General features: G+C 40.7%; 1 protein-coding gene across 3 annotated transcripts in view; it reads right to left on the reverse strand.

Moving 5' to 3' along the window:
- Positions 1-8986, reverse strand: part of EPS8 (epidermal growth factor receptor pathway substrate 8) — a 176546-nt gene extending 167560 nt beyond the window's left edge. For 2 of the 3 annotated variants that reach the window (XM_055318543.1, XM_055318540.1), the window contains exon 1: positions 8726-8985. The gene's annotated coding sequence lies outside the window, so the exon portion shown is untranslated. Of the gene's footprint in view, positions 1-8725 lie in introns of all 3 variants that reach the window. The other variant, XM_055318548.1, reaches the window with a different exon arrangement.
- Between the last annotated feature and the right edge of the window lie 2410 nt (positions 8987-11396).

Raw genomic sequence — 11396 nt, forward strand, 5'->3', positions numbered from 1 at the left:
GAATTTATTTATTTACTTGTAAGGGAGATAGACTAGCTGTGGGTCTGTCACTTACAGCCTTTATTAGGTTGGGGTATGTTCCCCCCAATAAAGTATTTATCATAAATGAATGTTAAATTCTGTCAAATGCTTTTACTACATCTACTGAGTTGATAATACAATTTTTACTCTTCATTTAGTTAATGTGGTGTATCACACTGAATAATTTGCAGATATTGAAATATCTTTGTATCCCTATAATAAATCCCACTTTATCCTGGTATAGGATCCTTCCAATGTATTATTGAATTCAGTTTGCTAAGATTTTGTTGAGAATGTCTGCATTTATGTTCATCAGGGATACTGGACTGTAATTTTCTTTTTCTTTCTTTCCTTTTTTTTTTTTTCTTGTAGTGTCTTTATCAGGTTCTGGTATGAGACTAATGCTGAACTTAGAGAATGGATTTGGAAACGCTTCTTCAATTTTTTGAAACAGCTTGAGACGGGATAGATATTAACTCTACTTTAAATGTTTGGTAAAATGCAACTGTGAACTAGTCTGGTTCTGGACTTTTGTCCTTCTTTTAAATATAAACTTCTCTTCCCTCAAGTGATGTTAATTTTTTTCTATTTTGTCTTTCCTTTTTTTAGTTCTCCCCTCATATTAAAAGCAGTTTTTCAGTTGCAGAACTCTAACCCCAACAAGCACATAATTCATACACTTAACAAATTATTTTAGCACACTGGTAAGTATTATGTTCAGGTTCCATTCAGAAACCAATCGTGGCTCTTAGAATCCTGGATTGGCTCAAGCAGGACTAGATAGTGCCTTTACAGGATGTTACGTTCTAATGTTGCTATGCTACTAAATATAAGCATGGTTAAAGACAGAACCTCTGATTTCACCCCAAAACACACAAGTCCTCTTTCTTAATAAAATCACTTGAGCATCACAGGACTGGAAAAAAAAAAAAAACACAAGAATTTATTCACTAGATAAAGGACTATATTTAGAAAGTCATAGGATTAGAAGAGGAGATTCATGCAATTCTTAAAACAGGTTTGGGATCTTTATCCTCTCCTACTATGATGCAATGAATACTGTATTGTTACTTAAAAAATGAAAAATAACTGGTTATTCAGTTCTAATATCCCTATAGGCTCTGTGAGAATGTACAGAATTTCCTACTACTCCTGTCATGTCCACCCATTCTGTACGTCAAACACATTCATCTTTCTATCTGGAATGCCCTAGAGTCCCATCTCATACTCTTATTCTTGACCTCACAAATTCATCCTATAAAATTCAAATGTCATAATCTTCAATAAATAGTTTTGTGATTGCTTAGCCACAGTGAGCCTCTCTATATGATAAGATATAAACATAAGCTTTTTTTTTTTCATTTAACCTACCAACAACTGTGACAAATAATTTCCACTTCCTAGATAAGAAAACTAAGGCTGGTAAGGTCTTTCTGATTTCAAAGTCCATTGCTTGTTTGCTTGTCTAATTTAATATATACTCTCATTAGGGACGCCTGGTTCAGTGGTTGAGTGTCTGCCTTCAGCTCAGGGTGTGATCCCAGAGTACCGGGGTCCAGTCCCACATCAGGCTCCCTGCATGGAGCCTACTTCTCCCTCTACCTGTGTTTCTGCCTCTCTCTCTCTGTGTCTCTCATGAATAAATAAATAAAATCTTTAACATATATATATTAATATGTGTGTGTATACTCTTTCATTAGTTCCATACTCTACTAAAATGGTTGTCCCATTCTCTGTGTTCTCTGAAGACAGAAGGCAGAGATTCTGTTTCATTCATCTTTGTATTTCCAGTGTCTGGCACAGAACAGATATTCCACAAATGCTCAATAAATGATGAATGAACGAATAAATAAAATGTAACAATGTTCAATTTCTTCTGGGAGGAAAATTTATCCCCTCCTAAATATTATTTTGTAAAGAGTATGCTAGTAAGTGCTTATTTCATTCAGCAAACATTTTGTGAGTGTGTATAGTATGTGATATGCTGTGCTTAAAGATAATTGAGTTTAGTTCCTTGTCCTCAAGAAACTTACAATTCAGTGGGGGAAAGGTATAAACAGTTAGCTAATTCTACTGCTACAGGTTTTATTTTTTCTAATCCCTACAAGTTCCTCTCTTTAAAGGAACCTCATTTTTTATAACCATGTTCTCATAACTCACCCCTCCGGGCAGTAAGATACAGATCAGTCAAAAGGGGAAAAGAAAAAAAGAATCTCCATGTATCTCAAAAATTGTATTTTTCTTATTTAGCTCAGTAGTCACTTAAATAATGTTTATTCTTATTTAGCTCAGTACTCATTTAAATAATGTACAATTTTAAAGAAAATAATAAAATAAAGGACACCTGATACTAACTATCCTTGCACTTTTTCTCTTATGACAGATCACATAGCCAACTGGAAAGTTTTGGAGTCAAAACGATCAAAGTTCCCATCCAAACTCTGTCCCTTTCTCCCCATATGGATCATAGACAAGCCATTTTACCTTTCTGAACATATTTCTTTCCTTTAAAATGGATATATGGAGAACTGCCCTAAAGAGCTTTTGTAAGAGTTTAAAAAGACAATGTATATAACACCTGCCACACCATAGCTGCTACTTTTCCTAAATCAGACCTCACTAGATGCTTTTCGGAAGTTTATGATTCTATATGTAGCATAACAATATAAAAATTCTGGCCCCAAGGTCAATAACACAAAGTGTTTATCAAAAGAAAGGTACTTAAAAAAAAAACTACTTCTTTCTGGTAAGAAGAGTGGCATGGGATAAGATTCAAGACCCTAGTGTTAAGTCTCAAGTCTCTAGACATTACATACACCATCTACCTCTTCTCAGGACACACTTTACAAATCCCTTATTTCAGATCCTCTTTGTGAAAAAGAAAACTTTATTATTTCTTATGGTTAGATCTGAAAGAATTGTTAGATATTACTCTGTATTAACAATCCCATTGTCCACAAAAGTCCAGGAACTAATCTCAACATAGAGTCTATGTATTATTACATTTTCATTTCCAAGTCATTTCTCAACTGTTTCCTTTAAGCAAATTCACATAAGGTTTTTAAAAATCAGAAACACTTTCCTTTCTATCCTAAACCCAATTTATAATCTACTTGACTTAAAAATTTCGTTTACTTGGTACTGGTACAACAGAAAATCCACGGGCAAAAAAGTGAGTCTAGACACAGACTTTACACCTTTCATAAAAATAAACTCAAAATGGATGAGAGATCTAAATGTAAAATTACAAAACTTCTAGAAAATAAAAAAGAAGTATAAAATCTAAGCGGCCTTGGGTTTAGCAATGAGTTTTTGAAATACAACACCAAAAATCTATCCATGAAACTGACAAGTTGGGTTTCATTACAATTAAAAACATTTGGGGCACCTGGGTGGCTCAGTGACTAAGCATCTGCCTTTGGCTCAGGTCCTGATCCCAGGGTCCTGAAATCAAGTCCTGCATCAGGCTTCCCATGGGGAGCCTGCTTCTCCCTCTGCCTATGTTTCTGCCTCTCTCTTTCTCTGTGTCTCTCATGAATAAATAAATAAAATCTTTAAAAAACAATAAATAAAAACATTTGCTCTGAAAAAACACTGTTAAGAGAATAAAAAGAAAAGCCAGACTGGAAAAAAATATCTGCAAAATACATAAATGATAAAGTGCCCTGTATGAAAAAGATATAAGGAATTCTTAACTAAAAAACAGACAACCCTATTTAAAAATGGGCAAAAGTTTGGAACAGATATCTCCTCAAAGAAAATACACAGAAGATATTAGCATATGAAAAGATACTTAACATTAAATGTCATTAGGGAATGGCAAAATAGCAACAATGAAATATTACTTACAATGCATAAAATTCAAAAAACTGACAATATCAAAAAATTGACAAGGATGAGAAGCAACAGGAGCTTGCATTAATTGCTGATGGGGATGCAAAATGACAGAGCCACACTAAAAAACAGTGTGGAAATACCTTACAAAGCTAACAATAATCTTATATGATCCAGCAATCGTGTTCTCAGGTATTTAGCCAAATGATGTGAAATTTTGTGTCTACACAAAACCTTGCCCACAAGAACTTGTAACAGCTTTATTCATAGTTGCCAAAAACTGGAAGCAACCAAGATGTCCATCAATAAATGTATAGATAGACAAACTGTGATACACTCACACAATGCAATATTATTAAGTGATAAAAAGAAATGAGAAAAAAAAGAAATGAGCTATCAAATCACAAGAAGATATAAATGAACCTTAAACACATATTCGTAAGTGACAGAAGCCAATCTGACAAGGCTGTATATTTCCAATTATATGATGCCTAGAAAAGGCAAAACTATAAGGACAATAAAAAAAAAGAATCAGTGGTTGTCAGGGGGTGGGGATTATAGGAGGAGTAATAAATGAAGCACATAAATGGGTTTTTTTTTTACTATTTGACACTATAATAATGGATACACGAAATTATGCATTTGTCAAAACCCAGCAAACTTTACAGGACAAAGAGAACTTTAATGTATGCAAACTTTTAAAAAATTATTGAGGTCAAAAGGATTCCAGGACAGAATGAAGATTGTGACAACAGGATCTGACACTGTTATTAATGTATACAACTACCTCACTACGTGAGATAGGAGAAAAAGGAATGAAATCCACAAAGTAAAAGCAAAAGGAACTCCAAACAGGAACTGTACTCTGGTTGATAAAGTTGTTTACCACTCTCTGCAAAGAGAATATAAGTTAACAATTTCAATAGTACTGTATGTATACAATAGGATTGAACAATTAAGTAAATGGATGACAGATGGTGGGAGCCAGGTTTCTTCTCATGGTTGGAATGAATTTACATATAAGCAAGAAGAGAAGGCCAAAAGATACAAGTCGTCACATAATAGGTAGGGTTGTAGACACCCATATGAATTCATATTCTGCTTACATGGATACATATGATTACATGGAGAACTATGTATAGACAGGTGTATACACATGGGTTTGTATACAAGCATATATTTCCTGCTCTCTAGATAGGTAAAGAGGCAATGACACCCCAGTAGCAAGAAGAACCCAGCACCCAAATCTTGGCCTCTAATACTATTTCCCAAGAAAATCAAACAGGTTCTTTCTCCCTGATTCTAGGACAGGAAATGGAAATATAAAAGATGAACCTGGAACATCGTTTAATGCCAGAAAGTAACAAATGACCTTAAAAAAAAAAGACCTCTCACATTGATGGAGACATGTCAAAGGGGCACAGGAGATGACTGAAAGAGCTCCCCGTGGCCAAAGCTGAAACAATTTGAGCAAAAAAAATAAAGTAGTACTGGACTATAACCCAAAGTATATAATGTATATCCATGAGTACAGACCAATATAAGCAAATCATTGAGTAAATACATAATGGGGACAAAAAAAATCTGCCATGCAGAAGAATTCTAAATAATTTATCTAAGATGCCCCACCCTCAGAAAGAAGTAAGATTATCCACTCCTTGAATGTGTTCTGTGCACAGTGACTTTCTTCTAAGAGTATCGCATGGAAAGAAGAGGAGGAACTTTTCAGGGCAGACACCTAACAAACACTAACTCGGCCAGGTGATGAAGATCGGTATCAATAGCGATAAGTCCTGCTGACAGCATGTACCCTTTACATAATGCAATAAAAATGGCATTTTACTTCTGTGATCTTTCTTACAAAAAACTAAAAGCCCAGTCTGATCATGAGAATGAAAGTCACACTCACTCCAATGGAAGGGTATTCTACACAATACCTGACAAATACTCCTCACAACTGTGAAGGTCATCAAACACAAGGTCTAACAAACTGTCACAGCCAAAAGGACCATAAGGAGACATGACAACTCAGTGGTATCTAAGACGGTAGGGTTCTAAAACAGAAAAAGGACATCAAATAAAAACTGAGGAAAGCTAAATAAAGTATGGATTTCAGTTGGTAATACTGCTTCATTAATCAGCACAAATACTAATGTACGATGTAATAAGAGAGGAAATTGGGTAACAGTGTATATAAGAAGTACTGTACCATCTACACACTTTTCCTGTAAACCTAAAACTCATCGAAAAATAAAACATATTTTTTTTAAAATACCATCTAAGAATGTATCTAGAAAACGCTAAAGAGGCTGTCGTGAAGCACTGAACACCTTCCCTGCATACATTAAAGTTTAAATGTTGACAACTATGTTGTTACAGAATTTTCCTTAAGAAAATATTTCCAATCACTAACAGCTGCAAACAATTTCATGCAGTAATTCCCAGCAGGGCTGTACTATAGCTAAAGTACTTTAACTAAAATTCCACTCTTCCCCTTACATACCATTGCAGATGTCTGAAAGTTTGTAACCTATCATTAACTTATGTTGTTTCATGATGATACGAATCTGTTTAATACAACTCACCAAAGCTAACCTAAATTGTATATGAATGAAATCAGTGCTAAAACACTCACCCAACAAAACTTCAAGGATCTAAAAAAAGATCTTGAGAAAAACTATCATCTTGTACTGTGGATATTATATTCTCTTATAAAAACCATGGTTTAAGTGATCTGTTGCAGAATTAAAATAGGTAAATGAAGAAAACAGGTCAGCAGAAAAAAAAAGGGGGCAGTGAGTATAGCATAAGAAAAGGGTCTAGAACTTAAAAGTCTATCAAATAAAAACTCAAAGTAAAAAATAAAAAGCCTGTTATAGCAGAGAAAAGGACTGATAACTGAAAAGTCCCAAAAAAATTGAAAATAGGAAAAATTAGAAATGAAAACAAAATGAAGTATTTTCATTCGATCAGAAACAAGCAAAGTGTTGGAAATTAGACATTGGACTACCGACAGAGAACAAACCAGAATAAACCATGCTGAAGAATCACCCTCAATACAACTTCAAGTATTCTCCCATCATTAATAAAAGACTGAAAATCATTATCTAATGATTGATATTCAATGACACTGGAAAGTGGAAAGAGAACAGATTACAAAGAGAATGTACCAAATATTGTGAACAGTGGTTATTTCAGAATAGTGGAATTAAAAGTTTTCATCTTTTTTTTTTCCTGCTGTGTAGTGAATGACCTGTGGAATTTTAAAGTCTTAATCTATGAATTCTGCACTAAAGGCTCTCTATAAAATGTTATTATATTTGTGACACCCTTTAGTGGCAATTCTATAAAGCTCATTATTTTTCTATTCGTAAGCCAAAGTGTGAACACATGCCCCCAAATTTTTCACACTAGCACCTTAAGAACTATAACAATCTGTCCAAAAAACTCCAATTCCAAACAGAAAATCTATACTAGGTGCGAGGCAATGACACTGACTTTAATTTCAATGACCACAGACAGGATTTACATTCAGTACCCACTTTGCAAAACCCTAGTCCCTTTAGAATGGTATCCTCTCAGGAGAAATAAATAGGAAGCAACACACAACACAGCTACTTTGTTGTTACCTGTGTAGATCCATACAGGTGTGTGTATATGGGTACATATAGATACATGTACATATACATACGTGTATGTGACTATATGAATATAGATATATGAACATATCTATATACATTTCATATATAGTTTCATATATATATAATATGAAGTCTTCCGGGAATCCTAATTCTCCTATCTCCCAAAAGAATAACAAAACCAAAATTAAGCTGTTCATATGCATCTTAAACAAAGTTTTATGCGAACTCTTAAGACATCACCTACTCCTCTTATTATGAGACAAAAACTGAAACCTTCCAAAGAAAAGCATTCATGCATCCCACTGAAATATATTTTGCAGGAGAGAATTCCAATCGTTAAAAGCTCTACCGCCCTAGACGTCTACGGAGTTCGAATCCTAATTCCACAGGCGTCCTCCCCCAAAGAAATTCCGGCAGTTCGAGGGGCACTTAGGAGGGGGGGGGGGGTCTGAGAAACCATGCAGAGGAGGAGGACAATCCGTGCAGTGATTTCCGCACACAGATTGTCCTTGAAAGGGAAGTAGGCAGAGTGACCGTCGGGGAAGCGAGCCTGGTCTTCAGCGTGGGGAGACCCCCTCCAAAGGCGTGGCTCCACAGACAACACCAGAAAGGCCATCCTCCCAAAGTAAAACGGTGAGTAAAGTGGAACTACGGACGGAAAAGTCGACGACAGCGATCGGGAGTGACAAGTCTTCCCGAGCAAGGCGCTATCCTAATTGGACGGGAGCTGCGGTGGTGGGACCTCGCCCCGCACTAGGGCACTAGGCGTCCGAGGAGACACCGTCCCCGGGAGCGCGGGGAGGGTCGCTCCCGAGACACCCCCAGCCTAGGGCCGGCCGTGAGGAGACCTGCCCTGCAGTCGCCCCACGGACCTCACAGGCGCAGGTGTCTGTGCGGAAGCTCGGGTTACCAGGAAATATGGCAAGGGCACCGGCACGCGCGGGGGCCCACGGCTCCCGGGCCCCGCGTGGGCGGGCGGCGCGGCGGCCGGGGGTCTGCACCCGCCCGCTCCCGGGCTCCCCCGGCTCCCCCGGCTCCCGGACGCGCTCCGCCCGCAGCGCCCCGCACACCTGGCTCCCGACACCAGTTGAAAGCAGTCAAAGTGAATGAGAGCGGACGCGGCGCCTGGCACCGCTCCATCCAGGCACACAAAGGCGGATTTTTAAGATCGAGGCTGAGTTCAAGCAGCTGGACCCCCGGCCCGCGCCGTCCGCCCGCGCGGCTCTTACCTCGGATCCGCCCTCGGGGGCCGTGGCTTTCCACCCCCCGGCGGCGGCGCCTGGAGCCGGGACCCGGCAGGAGGCGGCGGGAGGAAGCCCCGGACCCGACCCGACCCGACCCGGGCCACGCCCTTCCACTCCTCCCCGAGCCGCGAAGCCGCCGTGCGCGCCCCGCTGCGGAGCCGCGACCTCCGGGCGAGCTCAGCGCGGACCCCGCGCCGGGCAGGACCGCCGCGCCCGCCGCCGCCTGCGAAGTCTGGAGCCGCCCGCCCGCCCGCTCGCTCGCCCGCTCGCCGCCAAAGCCAGCCGCGCGCCGCGCATGCCCAGTACCCCGGCGAGGCGCGGGCCAGGGCGCGCGCGCGTGTGCGCGCCTGGCGCGGCCGGAGCGGGCTCCGCTCTCCGGGTCTTGCGGGCGGCCGAGCCGCGGAGTAGCTGGTCGACCCCAGCGCTGCGGGCGAGCTGGGCTGTGGGGCCCCGGGTGGGCGGGAGAGGGGCGGGAGGGAAGAGGTCCGGGTGCCGCGCTAAGTTATCGACGCCATCAAAGTCGGGCCAAGGTTCCTAGCTGCGGACAGGTCTGCAGAAGTGCCCCAGCAGGACCGACGAGCCCCGGGGAGACGCGGGAGGGCGAGCGGCGCGCGTGCAGGGGGCGCCCCCGGGCGAGGCTGGACGCCCCCGGGCCGGGGGGGGCGCCCCGTGACCGCACACCGCGTGGGCCGACAGCTCGACCCGCCACACTGCGTCTTCCTTCCCGCGGCCCTGCCACCTAGTTTCCCCCCTTTTGTCACTCTCTTGTTTTTTTTGTTTCGATGCATGCCATCATCCGGTGACAACCAAGGGCCTCCGTTGGGTCCTTAGCTGCAGCCAGGCAAGCCCAGACCCGCTTGGCGAGCCCGCCTTGGATCCCGTTCTTCACGTAGCTCTTGCCAAGAGCCTGATGTGGTTTGAAGTGGTAGAGACTTGGTCCGCTAATCCCTCTCGTAACTTAACCAACCCTGGTCGTCCTGGAGGTTACTCCTCCGCCACTAGCTCCCTGGGCCACTCCATGGGAAGCCCCCAGTCTCCCGCCCTGGACTCTCTTGCTCTTAAAGCCCTCCTTTGCCCTAGCTACGCCCCCTTCCTGCTCTAACTTCTTTAAAGCCAATTGACTCTCAGAAATCAACCAAGATCATCTTGGTTAAAGCCCAGGGGACCTGCTTGCTTCGTGAAACAAGGGGAAGGACAGCGCAGACGGGAGAAAGGAAGGCTTCGCACCAAGGTGCACGTGAAATCCATTAGGCTGAAAGTTCACGTAGATCTTAAGTCCAGTCCCCCATCTTCAGCAGAAACCTCCTCTTCAGTATTTCCGTCGTACCTTCGTCCACTTAAACTTTTACAATGTTGGAAACCTCTATTCTTATTAGTATTATGTCTAATCGTGGTTGTTTATTCAATTTTTACCAGTACCAGGAACTAAGCAATTTTTAAATATTGCTTCTAATCCTTAACATGAGATACGCCTTATTATACCTATTCGATAGGGAAATAAAGCTCAGAAGTATCATCCCTTTTTACCACAGCCAGTGCTGGTACCAGAATTAAAATTCCGTTCTGCTTAGAAGATCAATAATCATTTGATTTGTGAACATCAACTCACTTTCCCTTAACTTACACCATTGGTGCTGAATATGACCCCTAGGAATTGATTAATCTCCCTCTTTATAAACATAGCAAGCCTTGAAATATTTGAAGCAAGTACTAAGTAGCTATCAGAATATCTAATATTTTTCTATTTTTCAAAGATTTTAGATCCTTTCATTATTTGTCAAAAAGAATGGTGAGCCCTCATAACCACACTATATACCCTGCTTTGAATGTCCTTTGACTTTTCCTTTTCCTTCTTAGATTGTGCACTCAAAAGAAAACAGAACATTCAAATATGGTGGACCAAGAACTTTGCTAGAAAAGTGATCAGTAGCCCCTTTGATCCAAGCATGCCCTGTCAATAAGGCATCCCAAACTTGTGTTAGGCTTTACTTTTAGCAAAGGTATTACCTACAGTTGAATAAAACATCCAAGTCTATTTTACACGGACTGCAATTAAACCATAGCTTCCACCTTATATAGTCTGTTTCTTTAATTCTATATGTTTAAACCCAATTTTTGCCTTTAATCCATATTAAATTTCATTTTGTGTGTTTTAAGACATAATTTCAGGTTTTGAAGTCTTATTAGTGGAATGTCTGGGTGGCTTAGTGGTTGAGCATCTGCCTTTGGCTCAAGGCGTGATTCCAAGGTCCTGGAATCCAGTACCACATCAGGCTCCCTGCAGGGAGCCTGCTTCTCCCTCTTCCTGTGCCTCCGCCTCTCTCTGTCTCTCATGAACAAATAAATCTTTAAAGAAAAAAAAAAGAACTTATTAGTGATTACTTTTAACTTATAGTATCTGTGAAGTTAATGAACGTGCTTCTTTGTTTCCACTTAAGTCGAATAAAGTTAATAAAACAGGCTTAGAATAGAGCCTTGTAGCCCACCACCAAAAATAATCTCCAAGATAATAATTTATGAACCAACACTTTTCGAGTTTATGCAATCATACTATAACCAACAAGGATTTCATGAATGGGTTTCTAAATGTGTTACTGAAATGAAAATTCACTGCCTCTAGCGTACCTAAATACACCAGTCCAAGTATCTATTAAAG

This window comes from Nyctereutes procyonoides, unplaced genomic scaffold, assembly GCF_905146905.1.
Source record: "Nyctereutes procyonoides isolate TBG_1078 unplaced genomic scaffold, NYPRO_anot_genome, whole genome shotgun sequence".
Classification (NCBI taxonomy): domain Eukaryota; kingdom Metazoa; phylum Chordata; class Mammalia; order Carnivora; family Canidae; genus Nyctereutes; species Nyctereutes procyonoides.